This window comes from Nanorana parkeri, unplaced genomic scaffold, assembly GCF_000935625.1.
Source record: "Nanorana parkeri isolate BGI_ZX_2015 unplaced genomic scaffold, ASM93562v1 scaffold96, whole genome shotgun sequence".
Classification (NCBI taxonomy): Eukaryota; Metazoa; Chordata; class Amphibia; order Anura; family Dicroglossidae; genus Nanorana; species Nanorana parkeri.
In genome coordinates this window covers 1,663,586-1,679,554 of record NW_017306364.1, presented here as the reverse complement: position 1 = coordinate 1,679,554, position 15,969 = coordinate 1,663,586, and the positions used below count along the sequence as shown (strand labels likewise).

Here is a 15,969-nt window from a genome sequence, read left to right as displayed (position 1 = left end):
GGGGGACAATTCTCATCCTTCTTGGCACTCTGGGCATGGGACATTTCTGATGCCTGTGCCACATTTACAGGGCTACTATCACGTACCTGGTTGGAGACTGGTTGGATGAGGAGGCTCCCCTTGCACCTTGTGTCCCCCAAACTCCGAGCATGGGAACAGAGCTTGAGAAATAGCAAGTAGCACGGGTGCCAGTGGATGGGGCAACACTGTGCCGGGCAGAAGTCCAGGATCGGGTAGAGCAGAGCAGCGGTCAAATGGGGCGGACAGCAGGGTACCAGAGCAGTAGGCAGAATCGAGGTCAGACAAGCCAGGGGCCAGAATCGAGATCAGACAAGTTCTGCATGGGACGCATTCTATCCTTTCTTCAATCTGGCCTAAGCACCATGAAGACCAGGCGAAGGCCTTTGTGCGCCACATTGTACATGTCCTGACAACCCCATGGGACATCAACCTTGTGTGGTCAGCTCTTAGGAAGCTGCCCTTTTACCACTCAGGGATATCCCTCCACCCCTGCTCACTCGCATTGTGGCCTTCCTGGTCACCATTAGCATCTTTTTCGAACTTGAAACTTTACCCTCCAAGGGGCAAGATGACAAAAATGGCCAACTCAGACAGCACCCCAGCATGGCCCTGGGTATATGCTATACATAGTTGTTGGTAAATCTAAAAGAGGTTAAAAAACTAGTTTGTATTATATGTGGCCAACTTTAGTATTTGTGTGAGGCTTTCTTCATTCTGCTTTGCATTCTCTTCCAAAAGCAAAAACAGCTCTGTGAAGTTTTTGCAAACTGTAAGAAATGTCAGATTAAATCTAAGTGGGTGGTGGTGGTGTCATAGACATTTTTTTTTATGAATTCCCCTATGTGTTCGATTTCTTTTGCCTCTGGCCGGTCCACTGCTCTATACAATCCGTACTAAGAAACCATAAGACGCAGAGAATACACAGCAGGAAGGTCCCACAGCATCATTGTGCATTTTCGGGTCCACTTGAAACCCAACTGGCAGACCTGCAGCTGTGCAGTGACTCTGTGACAAGCATGGTGGCAGCTGCCAGTGGAATCCCACCTGCAGAAGACATTTGGGCATGCAGGTCGAGGAGGGGGTAAGAGGGCAGCAGTTTGGCATTTCCGTCTGGGCACTGGATGGCCTTGTCCCTGCACTGGTCACACGTTCTCCTAAAGGAGACTACAAGCTGCCATGCTAATGCACATTGCACAGGCATGCTTCTCTGTTGTCGCCATCAGGAAACCCACCCTGAGTAACGTCATGCAGCCTTTGCTGGAGTGCAAGTATACAGATATGGGTACAGAAGATCAGCAGCACTAAGAGGCTTATGAAAATATGTATCAACAGACAATTGTTTATGATATGCAGTGCTCCATGACTGTGTATCAAGTTCCGCCCCAATATACTGGAGGAGAGTTTTAATGTCCTGGGTGATTTTAAGCTGCAATCCTGTTCAACATTGCTGGTGTGGAGCTCACAAGTGAGAAAAGAGCCGGAGGAGGAAGAACAGTGTGGGGTGACTGCTGGTGTTACTGGCAATTACCTGGGAACTGATGATTGGGAGGCTGTAACACAGATGTTTGTAGATCTTCAGAAATGTGGGTCTAATGGTAAGTGCTGAATCTGATGGGTATTTGTGTGCAGGGCCACCAATAGGGGGATAAAGACAGCTTTCCTGTACCGGCCCCATCAAGTCAGCAGTGGGGCCCAGACCTGGCAGAGGCTGTCTGTGGGGAAGGAGGGGATAAGTCTGTCCATCAGACTGGTTACGATGGTGAGTGGGTGAGACTGTCCACTGGGTGGGCCTATCAGGGTCCTGCCTGCTCCCCTAAACTGTGCTGGACAGCAGGAGTGGGAGGAGTCACATTTTTGACCCGTCTCTTTTCAGCCTCCACTGTAGACAGACTAGTAATTTGGCTCCACCCCAGCACCTCCTCCCAGAGCCCCTAGTACCTCCACTGTAAGAAATAGGGAAAGCGGGCTGCAGTCTGCAAAGGTTGCGGGGTGATTAGTGCTACAAGAGTTAGCAGTGTAGGCAGAGGGTTGAAAGGGGTGCAGAGGTAAGCAATGTACAAAGAGGGATGCAGGGGCTGCAGAGATGGGCAGTGTTGGAAGAGGATGTAGAGGTTAGCAGTGTAGGAAGAGGGATGCATGGGTGCGCAGTGTAGGAAAAGGGGTGCAGAGGTTAGCAATGTAGGAAGAGTGATGCAGGGGGTGCAGAGATGAGCATTGTTGGAAGAGGGTTTCATGGGGTACTGAGGTTAGCAGTATAGGAGAGGGTGCAGAAATAAGCAATATTGGAAGAGGGTTGCCAGGGGTACTGAGCATGGCATTGTAGGAGGGATGCAGAGGTAAGCAGTGTAGGGAGAGGGATGCAAGTGGGGCAGTGGTGAGCAGTGTAGGAGGAGGGGTGCAGAGATGAGCAGTATGGGAGGGTGTGCATGAATGAGGAGAGGAGACTTGCACTGAATGACACACACCTAGCACTGCATGGGCTGGACAAGTGTGTCTCCTTTTATATATCAATTGCTCTATCTTGTGGTCATGTAATGATGATATACCTGCCAGGTAGATCAACAGACATATATAGCAGGCGGAAAAAGTTTGTACTCCTACAATAAAAGTATGGGGATTTTGCTTTTCCATATTTTTACTACATGAAAAAAAAGAAAGTATTGACATGCAAAATATGTATTCCCATAATGTGATTGCACTATAAATTGACTGCACTGCAAAAAGGGTAAATGGGCTCTTACTGCTGGGGCATGAAAGGTTTTGGAGGAAAATGACCAGACCCTGGTCTCAATAAGGTTCAGTATAGCTGTTTTCTAATGGCAGCCCTGTTATATGTGTAGATGAAAGTGCAGCTGTCCTAGTACTATTCTAGGCAAATCCGATAGTAATATTCTTACCTTACCCCCAGTTTCTGCCTTTGGTGTCTAGGTCAAGGTGCTGAGGCTAACCTTCCTTTGAGATCCCATGGAATGCTGAGTATCCTAAACCTTGTGAGATGACATTCCTACACTGTTCACTGCGTGGAAGCCAGGGGTAAGGTACGTATGTTTCATTTTTGTTTTTCTCTGCAGGTTTTTTGCAGAGAAAAGGCAAAATTGATTTTAAGCTGATAAAATCACTTACAATGGATGCTGCTCCTTGATGTTTAAAAGTTTGTTTCCTGCAGAATTAGCTGGACCCCTGAAAAATGGCCCTGAAATCCTGTTTTACCTTGAAGGGTCCTATGGAGCCACCCTTGTGTGTGTGCTAGTAAGCTGTGTCTCCACAAATACACAGACACAGCAAATGAAGCTACTCCCCTTCTCCTAGCTAGTAGATGAACAATGGCTGGAGTCTGCTCTGTCCTTTCTTGTACTGGACAGGAAGTTCAGGGAAGCCGAGCTGAGAGACTTGGCTGCAGATGTTCAGAAACATGACTAAGCGTTTGGGTAAAAATGTAAAGCAATGCTTTGCTTGGCGATGTATATTTGTTTGATCTGGATTCATTATTGACATAATGTTTGAGAGTTTAATACAACTTTAACATTAATGCTTCTATTTATTATGGAGGACGGGGCTCTGGTGCATTGAACGGACCTTGATTGTTAGTGTAACATGAACACATATACCCGTTGCTGTGTCCACTTTAATAAGCTTCCGGGATGGTGAAGCAGCTTTTGAAAAGCGGAGATGAGAAGAATGGGTGCACCAAGTACATATCCAGGAGCTTACTATAAGTGTGTGTGTACGGTTCATGTTAGCCTATTTGGCATCCTGACCATGGCGCACCAGGGCAGCAGTTTCGGCAGAGAAGGCAAGTATTTCCCTTTTGAAAAAGTCTTTCGGACGAAATGCATCAAGGGATTTGACTGTCTCCTCGTTTACACAGTAGAAAGGCTTCACAAGGCTGAGTGTCCTTCACACTCGCATACTGTTTTATCCAAACTGATTTCTGTAAGTACAATCAATTTTTTAAATCCAAATAAAGGTTCTTGCTATTTGCACTTAGATCTGTCTCTCTTCTGTGGCTTCTCCCCTTCTATTTTTCTCTGGCTGGACCCTCCGTGGTTACCTCCAATTACACCTGGAGGGTGCATACCATCGGTACCGAGAGGGAGTGTAAGCTGCATGCAGGAGAGGAGAGGGAGGCTAAAAGAGAAGCTCCGCGGATCCATCAACTGAAGAAAAAGTAACAAACATTTGTTTATTTTCAACTTACCATTTTCCTTTTTAACATTTGTAGTTCTGTCCGTAAGAACTCTATTCCTCCCAGAAGTCCATTTTTTACTGATACATTGTGGAACAGCACAGACTGACCCCACGAAACTGTATGCTTAAAATATCTGTACTTTAATAGAGTGGATAAAAAGCGTTTTTTTTACTTGCCGCCACCTCTGCTGGACTCTGCCGATTATTAAATAATTTCCTTCGGTGATGAACTTTGTTATACTCACATCGCTTTACTGTATGTGATTTATATTGTCACATATTTTTATACACAGTTGATATTTAGATCACATATGTGCGGTTTTTACACATAAATTACTACCACAAAGTAGAGATTGAATAACAAAAGACGAGGCAAGGTTTATTTATTTATTTAATTATTCAATCAGTTACTTAGATGTTTCAATTACTCCTTCACGATTTAAAGATCCTAAAAGCACTTTGAATTAGTATCACCAGAGACACGATTTGTTTTCTATACACTTTGATTAAATTTTTACTATTGTTGATTAACTTTCTCAAACATTAGTTTATGAGAGAACACAAAAAGGTTGAATACACACACCAAGCGCAACATATTAGCCTACATTTGATCATTTTGATACACATTGTTGCAGCTGGTATTTTATTTATTTATTTATCTATCTATTTATTTCACATTTTCCTAGCGCAATCAATTTGGATAAAGTATTTCAGGACCTTTTGCTGCCATCTTCTACATCCAGGGATCAGAGTGGGCAGGGGAGCAGGTTCTTATGTAACAGTTTGCCCGAGTTGTTTGGTTTAGTAGATCCTGCAAACCGGATACGCCGAATAATTTGTTTTCTGACAGCGGCCGGCTCTGTTGGGGTATTTTGACAGCGGCCGGCTCTGTTGGGGTATTTTGACAGCGGCCGGCTCTGTTGGGGTATTCTGAAAGCAGCCGGCTCTGTTGGGGTATTCTGACAGCGGCCGGCTCTGTTGGGGTATTCTGACAGCGGCTGGCTCCTGCTGTCAGCATACAATGAAGGCAGCAGGAGATTCCTCGATCAATGCTCGTAAGCGTTGAAGAAGGAATCTGTAATATTTTCTTTGTTCATCCCGCAGGTTATACAAAGAAAATATTACAGTACATGGCCAGCTTTAGGGCTTGTTCACACCTTGTCCATTGAGCTGTGCTCCTCTGCACGTGTATAGTGTGACCAAGGCACATGCGAAGCAATTGCTTTCTATATGTTCTCTTCATGCCATACATGTACGATAGTGTGCAGAAAAATGCAGCTCAACAGACGGGGTGTGAGCAAACCTTTAGTTTATTGCAGAAAAGCGCACCCCTGGGTAACAACCAAGTTCCAGTTAAAGAACAGTTGTCACCTGGGGACAGAAGCATTGCGCAGACTGACAATAAGATGAGAGAATTGGAATGCAGCAGAGGAGACACAGTGGACGTAAAGAACATGATTAATGTAAGGTATTCATCATCGTTATATAACCAAAGTCTGTCACTTGTATACACTTTAAGAATAAAGCTGAGAATTTGTCCTGTCCAGTTAAAAGATGCGCACAGTTTTGGTTTACTTACTTTTTGTTGCTCTCTATCATTTCTTAAAGAGTGTGTGAACCGTAACAATGAACTTCTCTTATTTGTTACCTTTTGATCTGTTAAATATAAGCGTTTTATTTTGTTATATATGCCAAAAATACCTATTTAATCCTGGCACAAATCTCAGCTGATAACTTCCTGTGCTCTTTGCCTGCGCTGTCACCAGTTATATTGTTCTAAAGACTACAGAACCCGCCTACCCATGTGTTGGACAAGAGGACAGGGGCAGGTACCCATAGCCTTGTCCTCTTCCTGTTCTCCTTACACATTACGGTGAGTGAGTGAGTGAGCATTGTCACCCAAGGACAGGAAGTGTGTTACAGGCAGGTAAATAGAAAGGGGGAAAAAGAAAACTAGCGCAGCCATCACATCTGTGAACTGGTAAGCTGCAATATAATACATGTTTGGGTTTTGATAGGCTTTTATAGATCAAGCTTACCTCTAACTCCTTCTGTGCAACATCTTAAAGTATTATTGCCTTGATTGCATTCTCTGCACCCAGCACTTTACCTGCAGCCGCTCGTCTCCTCCGATGTGACCGGGAAGATAGACGGGTTTGCCCGAACTTCCGGGTTGCTGGGAGGCTACTGAGGCCAGGGGACCCGTAGGCTCCTTCTGCTGTCAGTCAAGTTATGACTGCAAGGGTGGGGGTGTGGCCGGCCGCACCTTGTGTTTGTGTCTATGGACGAACACTGCTAGGTGCCCGCACCGGCTGTGGCATGTACAGTCAGCTAGCTGATGGAGGCACTCGTACAGTGAGGCGGCAGACTTGCGGTCTGGATACCACTTGTGAATAAGGAAAGAAAATAAAAAACAAAGGTTTAATGTCGCTTAAAATGTACTCCCCCTGGTACCTAACAGCCTCTCTATCTGAGGGCCCATTTACACTAAACACATGCACGTTAACATAACGTTTTGTGCATTATGGTTCGTTGTACAAAAGTAACCTGCACACTTTTTGTTAGTAGTTAAGCACACCACAAAGCATAAGGAATGCATGTGCCTTACAATGTGCTACAAAGCAGGTGATTTGTTTTTATTGAGTAGGGATGCACCGATACTTTTCGAGTACCAGTGCCGATACTTGCCATTTTCACCAGAACTACCAGCGTTGCAGAGGTTGCAGCTGGGACCTGGCCCTGGCGCTCCACCACTGTCCTGAAATCATTAGTCTGTATTGTTTTGGGAAAACTGTCACATGACACGAAACAAAAATGTATCAGTACGCGTACTTGTAAGTACGCGGGCAAGTATCAGTACTTGTAAAACTGGTATCGGTGCATCACTTTATTTATATTTATAAAAAGAAAATAATTCATTAAAACAGAGATGTACAAATCCCAGGAGCTCCGTGTGCTCCTTACAAATGACAGCTGCCTCCTAACTTTTGAATTTTTCTCTAGTCTAGTCTTGGAGCTGGAAAAGTATCTGTACTTGTACCGAGGACGGTGCTTAGTATCGGTGCATCCCTATTATTGTGTTTTTCTGAATGCATGGCACCAAACTGCAATGCACATATACACATGTTGCCATAATGCACATGGTTGCATGTTACATTTGTTTGATGTGTTGCCATTGACTACTATGGTCTTCACAAGACGTTAAAACATGTTAAAAAAAACTGAACTATCGTATTTTCCCCCCCAAACACTGCACTGAGGAGATGAGTTGGAAACAGACACTATTTTTATGATGAAGAACCATGAGATGTACTTTTTAACACATCAGAATTAAAACCTTCAAACACAACAGTGTAAACGGGACCATAAAGACTGCATCACACTACCTGCACTTGCATGGTGCATACTGCATTTGCTGAAAGTGACACTGAACTTAAATCACTCAGCTGTAGATCCTCAAATCATCTCTGAATTGATACTGACACCGTCCTTCCTTAAAAAGCATCAAGTATGATGGGCGGGAGGGGCAAACTAGGGGGAAGTAGCTCACACGCCTGATGCTTTATTGAAGGATAAAGACATATGAGGAAGAGTGGAAGCTGATACGCTGTCAGATGTCCTCTTCCTCCCATGAGGTGATATTCTCCGAGTCCTCTATGAGCATCATCTAGTGCAGTGGTTCTCACCCTGCGCAACCTCAGGGCCCACATTTGTCCTTGGTAATTAAGTCGCACTGCAATGGAACGCACGGCATTGCTGTGCCGCGTGTTCCGGTGCGGGCAATTGAATAGGGGGCAAGAGGCGCGTTTGGGGTACCAATCAAATGAATGGCAGCGCAACACATCTCCCGCACCAGAATGCGTGGTAGGTGTGATTGCATGGTGCATTGCGTTAATTGCACAAGACTGTTCAATGAATACACTGTACTAGTGTGAACGTGCCCTCAAAAACATTGACAGACACACACAACCACAGACACAATCTCACACACATAGACACACTCCAAAAAAATGTTTTTGTCTTTTTCCAAGATCCACTCAGTTTCCCCACCTTACGAGAACTGGAGTGAATCGCCATCCTGGGGTCCAGTGTGGGCTGCTGTGCTGTGACTGAGCACCATTCATATGTGCATTGCTTGTACAACTCCCTTGCGCACCATGTAGAGGTGCCGGGAGCCAGAATGTGATGTCACTCTGGTTCAGACACTTCTACAGGGGACACGAGGGAGTTGTAAGCAATGCACGTATGGATTGAGCTCCCTTGCAGGCATAGCTTCACCCCACCTCAAGCTGACACTTGGTGCCGGGCAGCATATTTTCAATGACTGCTTGGCACCAAAACTGACAGCGCTGATAGGGGCAGGCTAAGGAGGTTCTCACCTAGAAAAGTGGAAGCCAGGTGGCGACCCAGTGAACATGGGGTCGCGACCCAGTGAACATGGGGTCGCGACCCAGTGAACATGGGGTCGCGACCCAGTGAACATGGGGTCGCGACCCAGTGAACATGGGGTCGCTACCCACTTTTGGGTCACGACCCACCAGTTGAGAACCAAGGATCTAGTGGATGAGGCAGTTCCTAGCACATCACCTGCCAGGCTCCATCAATCTCCTTTTCAATAAAAGATCTACAAATTAGTCACTACAACACTTCAGACTTAATGATCACTGTGTGACCAACTCTTTGAGTTCATGTCCCAGGGCCTGTCCAAGGCAGTTTCTTTGGTGATGCACAATGGACAGCAGCTGTATGAACACTGCAATATGGTCATTGTCTAAGTTTCATGTTCAAGATTGTGGCGGTTTTGCAAGCCTATTGAACTTGCGGCAACTTTTTTTTCCCCCCTGTGATGCAATATGGTCACCATCTATATCCCAGCTATATTCAGACTTATGGCTACTATTTCTTTCAAACTGCGTGCTGATACTTCTCTGTATTTGCATCCTATTTACATATACTTTGTGTGAATGTCTTCGTGGGAGGGATGTCCAGTAAGATTGTGGAACAAAGCCCAAAACTGGGAATGTTTATCACCATAACTTGAAGGAAATCACAAACACAGCACCCCCCAGGGAGGTAGGTGGGGGTGGTGGGAGGGTTAGAGTCATTTGTAGCCCGATTTCGGATCCTCCAACAATCTTACGGGACATCCCAGAGAAAAACAGGGGTTTTGGGTGGGTAAAGTGACTGGGAAATAATAAGTTCATATAAAGAATATGCAAATCAGAAAAGTACCAGAATGCCTTTAGACTAATAGCTCGCCATAAGTAGGAATATGAATGGAACATAACCCCATCAGGGAATATGCAAATTAGAAAGGTACCATAATGCACTGCGGATGCAATAAGAGGTCTTCGTAAGTTGGAAGGGAATGTGACAAGACTACATCAGACTACTGCAGAACTTGCTCTTGCTTTATCTCTAGACCCTTGCAAATGTGTCTACAAAAATGTAGTCATCTGAAAGGTTTACTAACAGGCCAAACATCTGCCATAGATGGCTAGCCAAAGAAAAAGCTGATTTGAGCTGTTGGGCACTGCACAGGGCCATAAACACGACATGTAAACACACATGAAAATGTGGTGTACATTCACCTGTCAAGGTCCAGTCAAATCCTACATTAATCCTGTATACACACACACTGTGTCAGGGGAAGCACGACCTCTATTAATGGTTACCTTTTCTCCTTTGATAAGGCTTTTTATATCTGCTGTTATTTGTAAGCATAAAATTAGCTCCAATCTTTTTGGTATGGTCCAGATCTTGACTTCAAGCTTTCATAAGTAGTCTTAAAAAGTCTAGGGGTGGCATGTGGCCGGCCTTTTGGTACTTCTTATGTGTCCCTCAAGGCCTCTGTAGTAGTCTGTGTTTTCTTTACCTAGGTGCCTACTCAAGCCGGTGAATGAAAATGAGACTGGTGGTTTGCTTTATTTCTTTGACAACAATCTTACTTTTTGTATCCTGTTTAAGGTTATGTTTTTATAAAATGGATCATTGTTAAAAAGAAATATTAAATGTGGCACATTTTTAAGGGGGCTGTAAAAGCCGTAAATGTGGAAGCATTGTTTTGTAAAGGTGATGTAATGTGTCTCTAGTCTATCACTGTCACCTAAAGCATGGCCCCAGTTCCCAACAATTCCCATATGTTTGGTCACGCATGATATCTTCCATAGCATGTGTGTAGTCTCAGACCATCTTTTGTTATGTCTGCAGCCTCTGCCATTCTCCATGTTGCATGCTGCAGTTATCTCATGTCGTATGCTTGTAGTCTCTGATCGTCTTCTGTTCCATGTCTGCAGTCTCTGACCATTTCCTGTAGCATGCTCATAGTATCTGGTTGGCTCCTGTTGCATGCCTGCAGTTTCTGACGGCTTTATGTAGCATTACATTCAATTATATTGTGTATGGCGATGTTGGGAGCTGCACATGAGGCCCCCCCTATATTAAAAAAGTTAACCACCGCTGTTTAGGTCTAATACTTAAAATTGCATTTGAAATGACATTATGCCCCACCCACTTGCTGTAGGTATCTAGGTAGGATAGTGACCTCTCTAATATATAGCCCCCTTGGGCTGAAGCACATCAAGCAGGATTGATTGACATTCATGGGGTATATAGGCAGCCTTCAATTCATCACTACCAAAAATGTATTTTTGTTTGTGTCCCTTTGGAAAGAGTTACCATTACTTCCTGTCTGGACAGGAAGTGAGGGCAAATTTCCCGTAAAAAAATACCAAAGGAAATACAGACCTGGCAGAGCTTCTACGCTTTCACCATTTCTAAGAATGAAATGAGTTGGTGTCATGTTTTAAGTTAGTGTTTTCAACTCACAGAGATGTTTTAAAGCGTGCAGGCATCCGAGGCATGCTTGTCAGGATGATAGTTTCCTAATGTCTGATGGGCACAACGCCTACACCCAGCTTTAGATTTTGGAAACTGCCTTGCAATACAGACACTCTGTGTTCTTTTATTAATTGTACCTGCATTTATTAACCTACAAAAGGCAGTTTGGATGTTGTCATGCAGAAATGATCAGTAAGACTCATCCTTTTCCAATAAATATGAAGAAATGTGTTTACCACATAATTGGCAAGCTCAGACCAGTTATTCAAGTTACAAAACAAGGTTACGTTGTCACATGACTCCCTTAGAAGTCAAGTTAAATAATATAATGTAAATGTGCTTATAAAATCAGACTGAATACATCAGCAAGGAGTCGTTAGGCTCAAAAAAACATTTTCTGCCTATACACAGGACGATTCACTGCTCAGAAAGAAATGATGAGACCCATTTTGGCAAACTCTTCTTTATTAAACACATTAATCCCACTATCCTGTGCATCACAATCAATCATCATGTTCTGCAACAGTAACACTAGGCCCCATCTGGGACCTCCTTCTCTAGACGCATTTCACCCAAAACTGGGTGGAGACAAGCCTAGTTTTGGATTAAACGCGTCGAGGTTTTTGTGTTGTTTGTCCAGAACAATAAAGTCCCTTACGATGCATTTCAAGAACGAATTTAGGTGTGCCGCCGGCTTGATTCTTTTCTATGTACGGACTGTTTAGGGCAAAGGCAAGCCCCTGCTTGTTTTTGGCACCCAGGTAGCCAAGGAAAGAGAGGGGTAGGATTAGAACTCTGGTTGGGTTTTTACATCCGATGCGAAGTAACCTCATCTCTGTCATGAGGACAGAAAGTAAAGGGAAATCTTTCTATTGGAGCCCCAATAGTTAAGCCTGACAGGGGGTCTTGGTTTTTGATAGACTGGGAAAGGATCAGAACCCCAGTCAGGCTGTACAATTATCTAGGGCTCTGTTAGAAAGACTTACGGTAACCTCACTTCCTGTCCTGCTGATTACGTTTTACTAGACAGTAACAGGGGAGCTCTCCAACTGCAACACAGAGAAATAATTAAAAACAAATCTTCAGCCAAAGTAGGACATTACCTCAACCCGTCAGATTTGCGTGTTCCTGTTGCAAATTTGCCCTCACTTCCTGTCTGAGGAAACTATTTTCAGCAGGACAGGAGGTGAGGTTAAATTGCACCAGAGTGCTGTAAAAACCTGACAGGAGTTCTAATTTTCCCCTTTCTCTTCCAAAACTAGAGAAACGTTTTCAGCTAGATGTTCACTAATGCCAAACTGCTTAGTTTTGGATAGAGTAGGAAAAGGTTACAGTTTTTCTCACATTTCTGTTTCCATTGGATAACTTCACAAGGACAATAAGGAAGAAGAAATATTTGCAAAAAGCACCCAGATGGCAATAAACATTTTTTTTAGAAGAGTTATGTTTGTTTGCTTTCTGTGTCCCTGTTAAAGAGATTTTGCCTTGCTTTCTGTCCACGTGTCAGAACAGGAAGTGAGGGGAAATCTTTGCTTGTTCTTTATTGGCAGCTAAACGTATTGAACTCATGTCTAATCCATTGTCACAAATATTACTTGGATATTGGCCTCAAAGCAATACAGATTGTGGGCAGGCATGACCGTTTGTGTGTGTAGGGGTGTAACGACATATCTTTCTGTGAAAATAGAGGCAAAAACATTCTTAATGTCATTTCCTTTCAAGTCGAATGTAGTATGCTGCAAATACCAAAATATGGCCACTAAATGAAGCTGAGTATGTTCCTTAGCTCCACCTGGTGACCATAATGCGGTATTACATTCAATATTCTAAGGGGGTTATTTACTAATGAGCCGAGTGGTTTAATAAGGAGTTGCGCTAATATTGCGCAACATAAAAATTTGCAATTACCACCATTTTATTCTATAGGGTCTTGGCATTCAGAAAATATATCAAGTTTGGGGGTTTTAAGTCTTTTTCAGACCTAAAATGTGGAATATAACATGGGTGCAAATAATGAAAAAAAGGCCTCAGTCATGAAGGGGTTAAGACGAAGCTTCGGCTTGCTTTGGCTGCGGGAGCCTATTTTCTGAATGCTGTTCAGCCCCTATGAGAATTCAGATGTTCAGCCCCTCAGCCGATTCAGATGTTGGATTGGCTGAGGCGAACTTGTTCTTCACTTCGGCTCAGCCAAACTGTTTGGCTGAACCGAAGTGAAGCGAAGGGAAACAAAGCCAGCCGATGTACGGCTGAAGTGAATAGCTGAACAGCGTTCGGCTCACTTCACTTTGGGTCGGTTATTCACTCGGCTGCCGAGTTGTTCATTTCTGCCTCTGTTCACACAGAACGAAGGTTCAGAGATTCATAGGGTGAATGGCTGTGAGAATGGTTTATAAAAAGACATCAAAATGTATGTAAACCCAAAATGTATGTCAGTATATTTGGCATCATCCCTCACTATGTTCAGCAAATATTTATGAAACTGTTGCAAGTTTCTTACTAGAAGATCCTGTAAGTAACAGCACTTGGCAATTAGCAGCAGTGTTGTCAATGTGCTGTGTTTGCTCCTTCAATTGGCTGTTGGGCTGCTTAAGATAGGCAGGCTAATGGCCAACTAAAAGGAACTTGCATGGCAAGATGACAGTGCTGCTGCTAATTGCAAGGCAGTGGTTTAGCGTTGTCAGCCTGCAACAAGCGCTGTTACGCGCTGGATCTCCAGACGGGTAAAGTTTGAAAAAGAACCACAAAAACTGTATGCAGTGAAACATGGTGCCAAACATACCGAGAAATAGATCTGGAGTTGCATGCACTTTTTTGGCTATGGATACATTTTAACTGAGCTGTCTTTTTCTCTTTATTGCTTCTCTCACTGGAGCTGTAAATTCACACAAAATGCAGAAAATCACAAAAGATAAAGTTCTATTTTTTTATTACAGGATTCGATAGTATTTCCAGCAGACTGAGGGCGAAATGAACAGGATGGTCAATGGGTGTTTTGCATCTACCATATTTACCAGACATTACCCAAGGAGTGTATGTGGTATCGATACCTACTTGACAACATTGAAGTCTGGATATGATCTGATGATGACTTCTTGTATAATTACCAAAATAAACATCTATGGTAAGTACGGATCACATGTATTTTTGAGGCTTTATGTGACTGAATTCTGATATATTTTAAAATATGAATATTCTTTCCTTTACGGTGCATGGCACATTAATATGTGCTATATATATATATATATATATATATATATATATATATTACGACACAGAGTAAAAACAGTGCAGTAATCCATTTGTCCAGCGTCGCAAGCTTTGCCTTTTTTGTTTTAGGGCCCAGAGTGGCAATCTGCACTTCTGACAATTTGCCTGCGGAGTTTTAGAGTATTGGCGACAATGTATGTCATGCGCTTCAGTCATGTCAACCAACAGATCTATGGCAATTAGGTCCTGCAAAGGTAGCAATGTCATTAATGCTGAACACCATTGTTCCTCATGCTTGGAAAAGTTTGGTGAAGTATGTGAATGCCAGTTGATGTACTTTATATGGCAGTCTAGCCTGGTTAATTTTTATTTTGCCTTTGGAGCTCATCTTCCCGTGTTACATAGTGGCATATCCTCCAGTGTTAAAGACCAGTCAGTAGGTTCTCTTCAGATGTCAGACGATAGTTCTACTCCAGTGTCTCCAATGTCAGAAGATAGTTCTTCTCCAGTGTCTGTTTCCAGAGATAAATTATGTTTTGTTTCCAGTGTCACAGCATAGCTTCATATAAGAGTCAGTACCTATCATTTTCATAATAATACCCCCTACCCATTCCAGTGTCACAGATTAAAATGGTTCCAATCCATGTCAACATGAGAAGATAATAATTCGTACCCTCCCATTCCGTTGTCACATGATCATCTGCCTCTTTCCAACATTCCAGAGAGAAGTTGATCCTTTTCCAGTGTTACCCGATTCTGTGATTGTTGGTTGCAACCGCTATGTCTTTCATTTGAAGATTCCGAATTTTGATGCAACTTTTCGCTTGAGTGCGACAACAGAATGAGTCCCTACCTAATCCAGTGTCATGCGAACACTTTGTCCTTTTGCTGTCAAAGCATGATACAATACATGATACATAGGTTTTTTTGTTTTTCATAAAATAATGCATACCCCCCCATTCCAATGTCCCCAAATATAAGTTTGATTGAAGCGAGTGTCATCACAGATGGATAGAGTCCAGCTCTACATCGAGTAGTGGCAGCTAAATGCTTTGGTCCTTCAGGAGTATCTGGCAGTTTCTTTCCAGGTGGTAACCCAACGCTTCTGACTGTGTGGTAGCCTGCCGCACAGCTTCTGCCTTTCTTCTTGACGGACGCACACGGCGTAGTGAGTCTGTCCCAGACTGTAGTGTCTGACATTATGGAAAAATCCAACCTACGAGATGGTGGGTGGGAAGGAAACAGGAAAGGAAGGGTGGGACGACAAGAAGGTTGAATTAGAGAAGGTTCCAGTGGATGGGACACAAAGAGGATACAGATATAAGGAGAGAAAGGTTTCAAGAGAACAATTGTCCGTTGCTTGGAAAGACAGGATAGAAGGTTAAGAAGAATAAAAGTAAGGCATAAAACACAAGTAGAGACAGGTTACAATTAGAGACGTTTCCAATGGATGGAACACAAAGATAATACAGGTATAGAGGAAGTTTTCAAGAGAACAATTTTCCGTTGCTTGGAAAGAGAGGATAGAAGGTTGAGAAGAAGAAAGGTGAGGCATAAAACACAAGTAGGGACAGCTTACAATTAGAGACGTTTCCAATGGATGGAACACAAAGATAATACAGTTATAGAGGAAGGTTTCAAGAGAACAATTTTCCGTTGCTTGGAAAGAGGATAGAAGGTTGAGAAGAAGAAAGGTGAGGAATAAAACACAAG

General features: G+C 43.4%; 1 protein-coding gene across 1 annotated transcript in view; it reads right to left on the bottom strand.

Annotated features, from left to right (window-relative positions):
• Window positions 1-15,383: 15,383 nt before the first annotated feature.
• Window positions 15,384-15,969, bottom strand: part of ITGA3 (integrin subunit alpha 3) — a 74,114-nt gene continuing 73,528 nt past the window's right edge. The window contains exon 27 of the mRNA XM_018552746.1: window positions 15,384-15,472. The gene's annotated coding sequence lies outside the window, so the exon portion shown is untranslated. The remainder of the gene's footprint in view (window positions 15,473-15,969) is intronic.